Raw genomic sequence first — 15,636 nt, forward strand, 5'->3', positions numbered from 1 at the left:
TGTGTCACATCATAAGTAGGAAAGAAAAGCTGCAGTCAGGACTTGTTGTCAGTTGAGACAATGAAGCACACCGGCCCCACCTCCTCAGCAAAAAACCATCCCATTCTCTCTGAAATCCAGCACGCGTTGTCAGGACTCTCCAGGTGAGAACCCCAGTGGGTTCAAAATGCTCACCAATAGGCAAGTATGAACTTTGCCCATAGGGAATTGGTATTTCAGTTTCCAGCGCAGGGGGGGAGGAAGGTTCCTTTGTGATGTCCTGAAGGATTTGGTGGAGTTAAAGAGTTTCCAGGATGGGTCTTTTTGTTTCTGGCTTCTTCAGCAATGCATGCTGATATTGAGCTCCTCACTCCAAGAAGACACTAGCATCCATCTTGAATAAAGCCCCTTTGTACCTTCAGATCAGGGTTGTTTTTCACAGCAACATTGTCAGCAAAAGAGAGAGGGGGAGACAGAGAATGAATATGATGGTGGTGACTGGTTAGAGTGATCAGAGATACCTCAGGGATCTTTATAGGCAAGTCTTTGCTTTAGAGCTTTCTATCAAATGTGGCATATCCTCCCACCTCCATTGCTTATCAACAGATGGAAGCAAGCCTGGGAACACAGCCAATGATCAGACTTAGGCCTTTCACACATCCTCCACTCCTGTCAAGCAACCTTTGATGAGCCCTTCCCATGGAGAAGGGTGGGAGGTTGCACTTCCCCACGTATTTTTGGTTGCCAAAAAGAAAAGAAAAAGGGGAGGGGATAAAGATGAGGACTGTTGATGAAGGGACTTTGTGCTGACTCTCTGCACCATCGCTCTAAGGAATTACACTTCACCTTTCCTGTTCAATCCAAGCTGGCAAAGGGTAGGGTCCAATTATGCTGCCTCTCCATGGCATATGCCTGGCTCACCACAGGAGCCCCTGGGAGCCGTGTGCGAGAAGGGAACTGGATTGCTGGCAACAAATGGGGACGGACTCCGAGCCACGATCCCCATCTGCACCCACTCTTTCCCATAAGTGCTTCCCTGCTGCTGAACACACCTGGTGTGTCCACCTGGAACACACCTACCATGCTGCTGGATGCTGCAGGGCACATTGAGATAGTAACTAGTGGGACCCGACTGTTGTCCCCACAAGGGCTTATTTTCAATTTGCAGCCAAATAGATTTCCAAGCCATAGACCCTCGCTGCATTCACCCACATACACTTCCCTGTGGCTCCCTCCCTCCTCCCCCCTCAAAGGCAAACTGGGGCGCTGACTGTCTCACTGGCAATATGAATACTGTTGCTTCATCTTCATTAGGGGCTCTCTGGACCTCCCTGGGGCTGACTGCAGGCAGACCTGGGTGTCTGCCATTAGAACGGCAACAACAGCAACAACAAAAACCACTTTGCAATTGGCTTTGAGTTCTTTCTTCATCTCTTGAGCATCGCCAAATTCTTCTCCTAGCCATGCCATTTGAGTGAATTCTGGCACCCTTCTGTCATTGCTGACAACAAAACTGACACAGCATGAATCTGCTTGTGTATAGAAAAAGGCAGTGAAACCTTATCGCAGAGCGCAGGACTCATGTCTGCCGACGCCAAGGGTACAGTTCCCTGGGTGCTGAGATAAAGGAGGATCTCTGTGATGTGGTAGTAGTTACAGATCTCTTAATCTGCTGGCCTCCTGCCATTAAAGGTTCACAGCAAGCACCAGTATACACTCCAACAGGTCAGAAAAAAATTCCGCACTGTGGGACAGGGGTTCCTCTCGGCACGCGCACACATAGGAGACATACTGGGGAAGTGAAACACACGTGAACAAACCCGACGCAGCAGGAAGCTGTGAGTCTTGCGTGCCTGTATGTGCGCACACACACACGCAGACACACGCACGGTACATTGCAGTACACTTAATGACTCTGTCCCACAACGCATTTTTGCCAAGTAGGAACAATGTGACCTTTCCTAATGTTCTGCTGGTAGTTATTTAATTTATGTATTCACTTTGTGACTTCTACATCATCTGCTTTCTTGACTGCAGCATTACTGTGTAAATATGTGTATATATGTACAGAAACTAACTCAAGCAATTATATTCAGGTTGGGAAAAGGGTGGGTTTTATATCTGTACAGTATTTCCTTATTAAATAATGGCATGGGGGGGGGGTTGGGAAAGTTAACTTCTAAATTGTGGTTTTATTGGTCTGTGGTGTTTGAAGTTGTTTCAGTGGTTGCTTTTGCTGGTTCGGAAAGTTTATCTGGATGTTATATGTGTGTGCCAAGAAAGGGTCCCCAAACAGGGGAGGTTTGGGATTGGTGAGGGGTGGTGGGTAGCAGAGGGTGTTAATAATTTCCTGTAATAAAAGCCGTGTTGATTGCTAGGGACTGTTTGTGTGAGGCACAGGGCTGTTTCCTTCTCTATGTGCTTTGCTCTTTGATTAGTTTCTCTTCCCTGCTCCCCATTGTTTTCCCCCTGGGATGTCAGCAGAGTACATTTGTTGCTGCGGATTACAGAGATCTCTCTCTGGGCCTTCATCTCCTGACCAACTCTTCCATCTCCCTCTTTTTGTGGCCTTCCCAATACCAGTGGGAGGGCAGGCAGTGTGGTCTCAGACCCTCTGCGCTATTCTTGTCTACTTTGCTTCCTCGCCTTTAGACCCCCTCTGTCTCCTTCCTCTAAGCAGAACCTCATTTTCAGGTGTTTTGATCTCTCCAGCAGTTTACTGCCTCATCTCCCTGGCCTCTTATCTGCTTATTTCCCAACTTACTCACACTGATTCTTCAATTTCATCTCTACGCCTCTTCCCTTAGAATGACTTATGCTGGCTGTTTGCCCACTCTGCTCCTCTTATTGCTGTCTTGTTGCTCTGTTGTCTTCATCAGACTGTGCAATGCTGTGCAGTGCTGTGCCGAAGATGAGTGAAGGGCAGGCCTCTACTTCTCCTTTCCTGGAAAATTCTAGCCCTGACCAGATTTTTAGAAGATGATATTTGGTAGCTATTTTTGAGTTCTCTGTCACTTTCACTGAGGTGGTATTCTGCTTTTGCACACTCAAGAGATAAGAAATTATCAGTCTGACAAATTAGCCAGTGCAAGGAAGCAGTGAAATTGTCTTTTCTGAGAAAGCCAAGGGAAGGAACAGAATTTCCATCCTTGATGGCTGACTGGTGAATTTAGAGCAGGGGGAGATACAGTTTTTTATCCACTCCAGGTTGACCCACATCAGGGTCAGTAGAGTTTCTTTGCTTTTACTCTATGTGAATAAAGCAAGGCTGCTGGAGAGAAGTATGCTATCTGCTAGAAGCCCAGGGCTACTTTCCTTTATTGCTTAGAAGGCATTGGCTTGTAAACACCTACATGATGTTCTGCTGTGTTGCAAACCTGGGAGTGAATGTCTGCTAGTAGTTGGTCCCTTTCTGTCTGATAAGTCAATATAAGCTGGTGCTTGGCACTAGCTGCTTAGGATTTGTGTCTACCATCATGTCAGTAAGGGTGTGACATGGTGAAAAAGCAGAGACACAGCCAATGCAAACCTGGTAGGCATGCTAGGCAGATGCCAAGACACCTCCCTCCTTCCCTTTTGGACAACTTGCATTGTTCCTTAATGAACGTCCATCAACCCACCGTCCTCCACAGCCGTGGCACTGGCTGCTCATCCCTGAAGACAAACTGGGTCTGCTGGTCGCAGTCTCAGAAAGGGCCAGTCAGCCTCTCCGTGTGTGCATGCGTGTTGCCGTGTGCCACGGTCTCTTGAGAGTTCGAGTTGTAGTGTATGAAAGCATATGGGCAGCGCAGGGAGCAATGGAAAGGGTCGGCATGACCAGAGATTATCCAGAGCAGCAGTCTTCTCCCAGCTGCAGCTAACTCTTGCTCAACCTGCCATTGCAGGCCTGCATCTCTGATTTCTGAGTGGGAGAAACCACTACAGCCACATGGGAATGGAGCTCTGCTGAAAGGCATGAGCAGGGTAGACAGACTTCTCATGTAGCCTTGCTATGACCTTGGCACGGCTGTCCCAGCATGGTCCACAGTGGCGTGTGTACTTGGGAATACATGGCTGCAAATACCTGTCAGTCTGGCAGGAGACGTATGTTTGTGCATTCGAGTGAGTCCTGGCAGAACTCTCAACATAAGTGAAGTCGGAAACAGCTGGCCCATTTGGTGCTACCCCAACGATGTGGGCAGGCATCTCCTTGGGAGTACAACCCATAGATTAGCTTTTGGCCAAAATAGCGAGTTACCTTTCTGAGCGTCACCAGGCTCCTTGCTGTGTTTCCTTTGCTTATTCAACGTGCCATGAGCGTGACATAACGGCAACATTTGCAGGGCGTCCAGAGAGAACGCATCCATCACATGAGACTTCTATCTAGCCCCATGGGTACTGGCTGCTAAGTCCCATGTCAGCTGGAGAAAGATTACACCTGCCCCTGAACAGACAAAAATCAGTCAAGGGGGTAAGATGAAAGTTTTGTGCTTTCTCCTTCTGCTTTCCTTCCAGGCCTTGGAACCAGATCCATCGACACAGGCAGCTAAACTCCTGTGAAGTTCAAGGAGCTTTTGGAACAGCTACTTAGGGGTTTAGGTGCCTAGAATGCCTTTTGTGGATTGTCTTGCTTGTGTGGGCCTCTTCCTGCAATGCATTTTGCCAGGATTCATCTCCCAGGAACTCACCGTGCTTGAACATAGCTGAGAGGGGTTTCCTCTGCTTGGGACCACCATGTGTATGTTGCATGCCTGTTGCTGCTTGTCTGTATTTCTTGCACGCGTCTACTTGTGGGGGGCAGGGGTGGGTTCATATTGGTATGTGTATTTATGCAGCCTGCACACATTTGTATGTGTGGTGCCACAGTCTGTATGTGTGCTTAGGTGTTTGTATGCATGTGTTTGAGCTGAGAGAAAAGAGTCTGAAGCTGTATGCTGCTAAAGCCAGGTGATGAGTACCTGTAGGTACCTTGGCAACCCTATCGTTGCTCTTGCTTACCTGGTAAGCCCTCGCATGGCTGCTTTGTTTGGACTCTGGGGGACCAGCTCTGAATCAGTAACAAGGCTGGGACACAGACTCCTCCTAGAGATGGTTTGAATACGGCACCAGAAACCCATTCCGTGCGTTCATTCACTTCTGTGCTGAATCCACTGTGCCACATTTTCAAACCATTGTGCCACACTCATTACCCACTTCGGCCTTAACCGGTAGGCGGAGCAGGAAGACAATCACGCACTGACCGGTGAGGTCCTTTGGGAGAGATCTGGTCAACCTGTCCTGTGACTGAAACAAGAGGCTCCCTTGCTATTCTTTTCGCTGCCTCCTAGGGCAATGCAAGCACTGAAATTCCACTTGCAAGCAAGCACTAGCCTGTCCTTTCTTGCTCTTGCGTCAGACAGACGCAGGCAAAAGCTGCGCCGTGGTGGATTGCTCTCCCATTCCCACTGTTTGGAAGAACCTTAACCACTGCTGCTTGGAGCTGGATAGGGAGCTTGCAAATCCCAAGCTCTGGAGGGGTTCGGTTTCTTCCGAGGGGACAGTAAATAGGGAGGGTGGGAGGGAGTGGACTTTCTGCAGCCATTCTCCATCCCATTCATTGCCGGGAGAGATCGCTACGCTGCTAGCACCAGAGAGGATGACCTGCTGGGAGGGCCCTACAGTGCCAACCAGCACAGCACTTTAACTGGCCAAACTGCTGAACAAGACACCGCTGTCCTCTGTCAGCAGCCAGAAAAGACAATCAGGACCTGATGAAGAGATGCCATGACTAGTCAGATAAGGAAGGAGCAACACTTGGGGTTTAGGGCCCTCACCATCTACTCTGTCTTAAGTCAACTTAACCAGCCCTTTAGTGCTGGTGTCACTGGGCCTCTTTGATGGTTTCTTTTTATTTATATATATAAAATGTAACAGAATAATCCGTGGATGCCAGTGACTCCTCCTATCAGACCACATCCATCCACCTCCTCTGCTTTCTTCCATGTTCAGCTGCTCTTTCCTCTCCATCAAATTGTATCCTGTGCTCTGCCAGGCTTGTCTTTTATGGAAGAGAAGATATATGTGTGTGAGTGTGTGTACACGTGTGTGTGTGTGTGTATTTTAAGTATTATTACTATTACCAACATGCTATACACCTAAAAGCTCCTAGCAAGCTGGAGCCTTCAAGAGGTGCTGTAGGAGATGACCTTCCCACTAGACAGTGGTTAGTGTGGAGGTTAGCACACAAAGCTGCTAGCTTTGGAGGCCTCTTTGCCTGTCTGGTTGCTTTTCTTATCTTTGGAGCAGGCTCCCTCTCACATGTGGTCAGAAATGCAGCAAACTGCTCTTTTTAGCTTTGCATTTTCAAAATTTCTAACATGGGAAGAAAAATGTTTGCTGATTAGCTGTTGATTTCTTTTGTTTGTTTGTTTGTTTGTTTACGCAGTCCTTTTAGTGGGAGCAAGGAGGTGTTTTCAGCAATACAACTTTCCGAGACCTCAGTTCTGTGCAGTTATTGTTTGTATGGTTCAGCTGTGTTTGGGGTCTTTCCTTTGTACGTGTTTTTCCTGAATGGCAGGGCTATCTTGAAACGTCTCTTTGCCGGTGACCAAAGCACCATCTGTAATTGGAGGTGAGGGCTGGTATATAGAGGAGGCAGCAGCCTTTTGGGAAGTAGCTTTTCACTGACTTCCCTGTGGAGTCACAGAAGGCAAACTATTTAACCGTTGCACAGGTGGGTTTTGGGGTTCTTTTTTTTGGTACTCCTTCTCTTTTCCTTGCTTTTTTTTTTTTTTTTTTCTCTTTTTTCCCTTAAAAAAAATAAATGTTTCTCCAGCGAGCTTTGGCTGTTGCCCCAAAGGCTGCTGCGAGGCAGGTAGCAGGCAGGGAGGGTGTCTGACCCCTGAGTCCTGCCCTTCTGAAGCCATGTGGGATTGCCCGGTGAGGAGGGAGAAAGGCCCTTTTTGGCGGTTTCCGTGGCCATTCCTGGGACAAGGACCCTGTGGCTGCTGAGGGGCCTGACCCAAAGGGAACAAGCATCCACAGGAGATCATCCTCTGGCTTGTGCGGGTCATGGGTTGGGCTGGAGGGCAGGCAGGGGAAGATGGCTCACCGACCCCTGCACAGCCCTTCCCACGCCAGAGCAGGGCACGTAGGTCCGCAACAGGGACAAATGAGTGACCCTAAACGGGCCACAGGGGTTCAGCGTCACCTCTCCTGAACTATTTGCAAGAGGGTAGGGCTGACTTTCGACTTGGACAACGTCATTCAAGGCTGAGTGGAGTCTCACAGACCACGAAGTAAGGGTTAAAGGTGGTGCGTGGGTATTTGGCCAGCTCTCGATCTCATGACACCTAAGGGAAAGCCCAGCACCTTCATCCTTTGGCACTTGGAAGTGGCTGACAGCAGTAGTGGAGGACTGTCATGTCTACTAGGGTTGGGGCAGGTAGCATCTCTAGAGCTGGCACAGGTCAGCTTCAGCTGTATTTGCTTTCTAACTAATGTACATTTACTTTGGAGAGCACGTTTGATGAACAAAGTCTATCAACCAAAAGAAAAAGGAATACTCACCTCTAGTGTAAGTCTTCTACTGCCCAACACTGCTACCTCCTCTTCTCTTGAGCTGTTGGTATCTTGCGGTGAACCTGGCCACCCGTCAAGCTGTTGCACACAGCAGATATATATATATCCTATCCGGTTCTGAGACCATCTTTGCCTAAATTTTGCCTCCTCCTCATCCCCTTTATGCACGCACATGCGTGTGCGCGCGCGCGCGCACACACACACGTGCCCACCTCCAGCCACTCCACTGGTGAAAATCAGAGCCACAGAGACATGAGTGCCAAATGACTTTATTTCTCAAGTAAATGATATAAAAAGTTTTGTTCTTTTTCTTTCTTTTTTTTTTTTTTTACATATGCAAATGTAAAAGGGAACCGACAGCGAATTGGTGGTGGCGAGAGGAAATGGGATGTTTTGTAACCCTAGCTGCAGTAAAAAAAAAAAAGAAATAAAAATACATTAAAAATATTTAAAAAACACAAAAAAGGAAAAAAAAACTTGAACTATTTTGGAAATATTGTGAATAATTTTTTGATATAAAAACTAATTTTTATGTAGCATGAAAACCACCAAAATAAAATGATCAAGAATAAAAGCTGTGCAGAGGGTGTTTTTGTTTAGTTGTTGAGGGAAAAGAAGGAAGAGAGAAGCAGTGGTGTATGAGAGAGGGATGCTACTACCATGGCTTTTACTGTGAGTTTCACAATACATGATGTTTTTCTTCAATCTTACTAACTGGAGTCTTGCAATTATGTAAAAAAAAAAAAAAAGAAACATATGAAAAGATATTTTTATCTCTGCTGTGGAGAAAACCTTGAAAATAAGAACAGAAAGACTCAAAAAACAAAAGGCAAATTGAAAATGGCCGTTAATTGCTTTTGAGTGTTAACAGCAATCATGAATTTTTTCTGCTTGATTTATGATTTTTGAGTAGTTGAGGTTGCGGTACTGGGGAGGCAGGTGTGAAGGAGGTAAGACATTAACGAAGGGCTGACAAGGTTCTGTTTTTTATTATGTGAGGCACAGGACTTAAACCAGGGTCTCTTCACATTTCCTCCTGAGTAAGGGGACAAGGTAGTGTCCTTTTGCAGGATATGTTGGCACCACTCTTCATTCCTTTAAAAAAAAAAAAAAAAAAGAAAATTACAGGTTTCTTAAAGGAAGCAGACTGCCTCTCGCAATTCCCAGACAAAACCGTATGTCGCCTCAGCACTCCAGTCCCTTTTAGAAATGACAGTGGTGATTCTCTGCTCCCCTGAATGAAGTGGGGTGTCAGTGCTCTTTGCCTCCTTTGGGGGCTCTGACACTAGGTGCTGGAGCACTAGATTGCCTTTGAGGAGGTGGTAGCACCCATCCCACCCTGCTGTGGATCAAGGTGTTGCTCCTTTGAATTGTCAGAGGACAGGAGATATGCTGGTTTCTGGACTGTCCAAGGAACGTTGGTAGGCTGCTCTGTCCATTCTGTCTTGAAAACATTCCTTGTGCCTGAGTGAATCAGACCTCCTGCATATGAATTTCATCTTCCCTCCCTCATGCTCTCATGTCCCACGCAATCATTAAAACACTGCCCCATCAGCTAGCAGGGGACCTTCTCTGTTGCTTCTGTCCTTGCTGTCTGAGTGTCTTCTACATTGTAGGCTGAAAGGAAGGAGGCAGATGGCACACCATGTAGCTTAAAATGCGGGTTCAGCACTGACTGAGAAGAATGAAAATCAGTAAAGACTCAGTATCAGCCTAGACTACTCCTCTGGCAGTGTGCAGAAAAAGAACCCTGGGTCAAAACCTTGTCTTCTGCTCAAGTCAAGATAGACTTGGGTGGAGTGGACAGGGAGGACCCGGAGGCAGCAGTGTAGACCAACTTGACTAGTGGGTTCTTCAGTTCTGAGCCCCAGATACAGGTGTGAAAAAGGATCCATGGGAACATTACCTCTTGGTGGAGGAAAGAGAGGGACAGTACTTTTAGCATAAGAGAGACCAAATACTGAAGCAACTTCTTGGCTTATCTAGGTCTGAGTTAGCCTGTCTCTGCCTGTTGCCAATCCCTATCCCATGCACTATCTGTTTTTGCTTTTTGACTCCTACAGGGAAGAAGAGAGCGACTTCCCTCTGCCTTGTGAAGCTTTTGTCAGTATTAGTTATAAGTCTGGGTTGTTCCTCCAGTGAGTATCTGGCTGTTTACCCTTCTTCCCACTTCTTCTGTCTCCTAGTCCCGTCCTCTCACCATCAAATCTTGCCAGCGAGATTGTCTTGCTGTGAGGAACAGTATGCCTCTGTGGCCTCCTGTCCTGGCACGTTAAGAAAAGAGGCCCTTGCTCCCTCGTGGGAGGAAGCTAGCACTGTTCTACGTCCTTCAATGTACCATGAGGGCTGAGAAGTCCTTACACAGAGCTTAGGGTACTGCTTACTTTACTTTCCTCCAGTGACTTGGATGTTCCAGTTGCCTTCCTTACAAAGAACATGGTGTCTTACCATCTGTGACCATTGTGGACTAGCTCTGTGTTTGTGTTATTGGCTGGCATTTGCTCCCTCAAAGACAATAAGGAGAATCACAAGGACCCTCTTATCTTTAGCCTGGACAATCAGCCTGTGACTGGTGTTCTACCAGCAGCCTCTTATTTATATGTGTCCCCTTAGCAGAGTCAGGGATCAAGGCAGTAGCAGCAGGGAAGGGTAGGAAAAGTGGAATAAGGAAGAGGGTGATGTGTGGGTCACCATGTAATGCTGTGCTGGTGCGTGGTGTGTGCTTGCCAGCTAGAGAATGTGGCATGGAGCGAGGGCAGCACTGTGACTTTGTGACCCCCAGGTCTTCTTGTCTCCTGCATCTGAAAGGTGGTCTGTCTTTCTCTTCCCTGGGCAGCACGATGCCCTGTGGAGGACGTGAGGCAGGGGACAGGACGAGGGACTGAGCACCTGCAGGGACCTCAGCTTCAGTGCTGAAAGTGCATGGTGCACATCAGAGCCCACGCTGCTGACCTGACAGCACAAGTGCTGCCTCCAGCAGCGGGCAAGGAAAAGTCACAATGAAAATCTCAGCTCTGGCGGCTTTGCATCTCTTCAGGAAATGTCTGCAGGGGAATGAGTGTAGTGGAGAAGAATAGATAACTTTGCGGCACAGGGTGTTAGGAGGAGGAAAATCATGGCCTGGAAATATGGGTCTGGGGGGGAATACATTTTGAAAGCAGCTCCCTGGAAGTAGAGGAGAATGGAGCTAAAGTAGAAACTTGGCAAATGCTCTGAAAATTCAGATTTCCAAGCACAATGTCTCGGAGTCTGGAACCGGGGCTTTGGCCATGCCTTATGCTAGCTGGAAGTTCAGCCAGGGGCCATTGTTCTACTCCAGCCTCTGCGCTCACTCCCCTTCCCTGGAGTGAAGCGGCAGGCTCATCTCTTCCCTTAGACCCAGAGGGCCTAATGACGAAGTGGAACAGCTTGCATTTTGCCCACCTCGTCTCTGCACCTCACTGCTCCAGTCTTGGGTCTTTCAAAGTAGACATTCAACCAAGCCAGAGGGAGGGCAGAAGTCCTTCCAGTACATGAGTACAGCAAGGGCAGGAGTCTGGAGTTTTTGAGCACACAAGCCCTAGATGCTCTCCTTGAAACACCTCTGTGTCTTTGAGCGCTGCTGGCTGGGTTGGTTTGCCCTCACAGGTGATTTGCATGGTCCATCAGGAAGCCAAGTTTCTGTCAGTGAAGAAGAGCTATTCAATGGGGCTTTTCGACATTTGAACAAGGGACTAGGATTGTAGTTACAGAAAAGGCATCTGCAAAGATGCATACCCCATACCGGCGGATATTAGCTGATGTTCTTCACTTCTTGGAGCAAATAATTTCAGGGCTCCTCTTTGGCCTTCCACACACAGAGACTTTTCCCAGTGATAGATGCACTTCCACTGGCTCTGGTAGCCCTTTTCTGCACACAGATGCTCCTTTTTCAGCTCTGGGAGCTGAACCTTGCTGTGCTAAGATATAGGTGAAAGCATCCCATTTGGGACCAAAGAGCTAGTTGTAATGAATCAGCCACTTCTGCTAGCTTTGCAGCTTCATACTGCTTAGGGACTAACCGTTCAGATGTCCTCGTTCCTCCCCAAGCCACTTCAGAGCTCTCTGTGCTGCAGTGGTAGCCCGGTTTGCTGTCCCTGCTGACCTTCCCCTTCTTTATATGCAGAGAGTAAGGGCTTCATGGCCGCTTTCTTATCTGAGGCATTAGATTAAAATTGGAGAAGCATGACGTTTTGGACCTGTCTCTGTGGCTCTCTGATTAGTTATCCTCGCTGAGGAGGCAAGAGACCGAGGCCTGCCAGCCGCAAGGTTAAGCTTTGGGTAAGCGATCGCCCTTCGGCTGCGGGTTGCTGCTGCGCTGTTAGCAGAGGGGACGCGCACTGGAATGCTAAGTGACTTATACCATGCGCTTGCCACTCTTTCAGGACTGGTGTGTAGACTCGCATCTAAGCAGAAAAGAAGGGATTGGTTTCCTCCTTGTCTATTTCCCCTGCTCCCAAGGGAAAATTTCCTGAAAAAGGGGAAAGGGAAGGTTCTTCCCTCACTTGAAACTCCGACTGTTGTCTCTGTGTAGAGTATTGTTTTGCAGTGGTAGAATAAGACATATCTTTGGCTGGTGCCCAGACACAGGCTCTGGGTGTGTTTCTACATCCTTTTTCTGAGGGAATAGCATAGCTTCTGCCACAAAGGGCAGGGCCGCTTTCTCTGCCACCTTGGTCCCAAGGGATGAGCCATGAGTCCAGAGTCTCAGGCACTGGGTGCTTGCATGGCTCTGTTCAAGTCACCCTACTACACATCCCGGATAGCTGGGAGTGCCTGTGGCCCAGCAGCACTGAGTGTTGGGAAGAAATAATTAGTTAATGCTTGTGCCATGTTTGCATCAAGTAGGGAAGGATTTTTAGAAGCACCTGAGAGATTTATTGAAACAAACCCCATCTCATTGAAAGCCAATAGTGCTTAGCTGCTCAGGTGCTTTTAGGAATTTCCACTACAAAAGCTAAGAATGTTTATTCTTTTTAAAAATCTCTTTATGAAGGGGCTGGAGTATTTAATAGTGAGGTAAACTACTTGACCTCTCTTGAGCCTAAAATATTGTGATGGTAATCTCAGCTAGCAGCTACTCCTGGAGGATGCCCTGGGTTGAGCTGAGGATATGAAGCTACCTTCAGAGGGTGCAGGAGCTCTCTCCTCAACAGCACCTGCCACGGAGGGGGAAGTAGGTAGCACATCGGGCAGGATTTCGTCAGAGAGGTACGCTTGGGGATGCACATTGAATGCAAGCAGTGGCTGGCAGCTTCAGGGGTAATTTTGCGTTGGTCAAAATGACTCCATCTCTCCTCACAACAACACTATTGCTGTTGAGTTGGACAGTGTCAGTATCAGTCATTAATCTAGGAAGCAGTGAGTGAAGTGAAATGCTTTGCCAGCGGGGTGAAACCCTGACATAAAATTGATCAAAAACATTTAGGTCCTGTTTTCAAACAAGATTTGTCCATTCAATGCTTCGCACTGCCATAGTCCTTACTTCAAAGAGTTTGCAATTTTGATGCTAAACTGAAATACGTTAATATTAGCATTTACATTAATAAGTGAATTGACAGATGCCATAGTTTACATATATTATGCAAATATCCTGAAATCTTGCATGCATTTGCATCTAATTTTCTTGAGATTAAATGAGTCGTACACTTTATAGGGGAAATAATTGAGGCATCCAGACATATGATTAAGCTAGGTGACTTGATGTGTCTTGTTGAATGAACTGTGGTAAAGCCAAGGGGCAGAGGAAAAGGACATCTGGCATTCTCATACGAAGAAATACTGTGTTCACCGTTGCTGTCTGGAGAAAGCAGTGCAGAAATCTATCTGGGATGTGGTCAGAAATAGTGCAAGAAGCTTGTGCTGGGAGACATGATTTGGGATGTTGGGACCTCAACCTGAAGGGCCAGTCAGGGTCTCAGCCTGTTATTTTTTTTTGAGATTTGAGAAAGAAACACTCCCCTCTTTGCAGCACTGTGCAAACATCACCCAACTGAGCTACCCCCACCCAGTAAGGGGACAAGAAGTTCCTACACAGGCAGGGGAACAGTGAGGAGACGAGTCTGATCCATACAGGATTGCCTGTCACCACTTCAGTACCTGGCAGGATATCATCTTCTTCTTCTTCTTCTTACCCCTCTGGATGTCATGAAGGCATGACAGCCATTTGCAAAGCTATGCCCAGGGCAATCAGCTTCTGCTTCAGGTGAGTTTGGTGAGAAATCTTGCTATTCTGGTGGTGCTCTAGTTTTCCAGCTTCATTTCACTTCTTCCATTGGGAAGAGCCTTGAGGATGCTTTACCTCATCCCAGCCTTGGACAAAGAGAACCTGAACCACAAATTATGGTAGTTTTCTCTGTGCATTTTTAATTAGCTCTACTTTTACAGCATGAGGAAGTGCATGTATGGGCCTGATCCAGAGAGGTGCTGGGCTGTACAGGCTCTCTCAGGATACGCACACAGTATGGGACTCAGCCTCTGCTGCCACCCTGACCTGCCTTCTCTGAGATGATCATGGAGGCTCTACTAGGATTCACTATACAACTCATTTCCCTTCCTTGGAAACTTGCACATCAAGGTTTAGCGTACCCCTCACAAGTAGTCTTGAGCATCCCTCTGCTGCTTCTGTCATGCTGCTACAACCTTTCAGCTTTTACCGGGAGGCTGTGAAAACATTGTATAGAAAATAATTTCCTTTTTCAGTTCCACCAGTGTGCAGTAACACCTCAGGCTGTCACAATGGAGAGGCTTCATCAAGAACATCTTTGTACCATGCAAATTGTGCATCCAACTTGGCCTCTCTTGATGAAGTTCGTCCAAGACATCCGGGTCTGTTTGAATAGTGGCTGAACCTCCTGGCCAGCTTCTTCTTGGGCTTTGCTTCCAAACCTTGCAGGATGCTTTGATGTGCAAACAAACATGCAACCGGACAGAGGCTGACCTAGCTTCCTTTTGTCTTCAAAAGGCTAGGGTGATAAAACCAGTTTTCCTAGGGTTACACTTCGGCTTAGTTAAAGTTCCAGCCTCGTAATTGCTCCAAAATTTTAGGTCTGTCTTGCCAGTACCCCTTTAAATTATGCATACTCCTGCTTACAGAGTCACTGCCACTCTTCAAATATTCAAGGGTTCCTTACATTTAATTTTGGATGGTTTACTCTCTCCAGGGAGGAGGCAGTGTTTTAAAAAGAAATTGCTGACGGAAAAAGTAGAGCTTACATGACTTGCAGCAAACAGCAATTTGAGTTCTCAAGAACATACATGTCTTGGACATGTAAATTTTACTCATTTGCATTTCAAGGGCACATGTGACACACAACACTGCTTTCTCATCCGGTAACATTATCTAAACTTAATGGTTAATGTCAAGTTTTTATTAACATTTACAAGTGCATTGGGAGATTAATTTGTTTACTTGCATTATGCAAAACTGATTTAAGATCGTGGTTTGCATTTACACACATTTACATAGTGTTTCCTGATTAATACATTATAATACACACAAATCATGTGTAAATTGCAGGCTCACATCTGCAACATAAACTTCGTTTTGTGCAATGTAATATTTGACTTGTCTGGCAGAACTTTTCCAGCAGGTTGCAGTTGAATTCAGGATATGGGAGGGAGGGAAGGAGGAACAGGGATCAGAGGTGGATTTTCTGTGGAGAAGTCTTTCCTTAGCAGCTGTGACTTGCTGATACCCTGCAGTCATGAAACAGAAGAAGAGGATGCCAAGGAGGCCTGGCAACAGGATGAGTTTCACGTGATGTGGCGGCCCTGGGGTCAGGCTCCTGTGAACACGCAGCTCAGTTGCGTGCTCAGTGACTTTAGGCTTGGAGTGAAATAGGCGAGCGGCAAAAGGAGTCAGCGGGAGGGAGAGGGCCAGCGACCGTCGCTGCCGGTCATGGCCTGGCCACCTTGGCGCTGATCCTCAGGAAGGGGCTCAGCTGGCTCCGACGGAGACCCTCGAGGCGTTCCGCCCTGCTCCCCGCAGTACCTTTGGCTGGGGATGTGCAGGGCTGGCGTGGGGAGGACCGGCGGAGGGTGCGGGGAGAAGGGCGGCGATGACCACCGAGCACCTGGTGCGGGGCTGAGACGGGGACC

The sequence above is a fragment of the Harpia harpyja genome, chromosome 23 (assembly GCF_026419915.1).
Source record: "Harpia harpyja isolate bHarHar1 chromosome 23, bHarHar1 primary haplotype, whole genome shotgun sequence".
NCBI lineage: Eukaryota > Metazoa > Chordata > Aves > Accipitriformes > Accipitridae > Harpia > Harpia harpyja.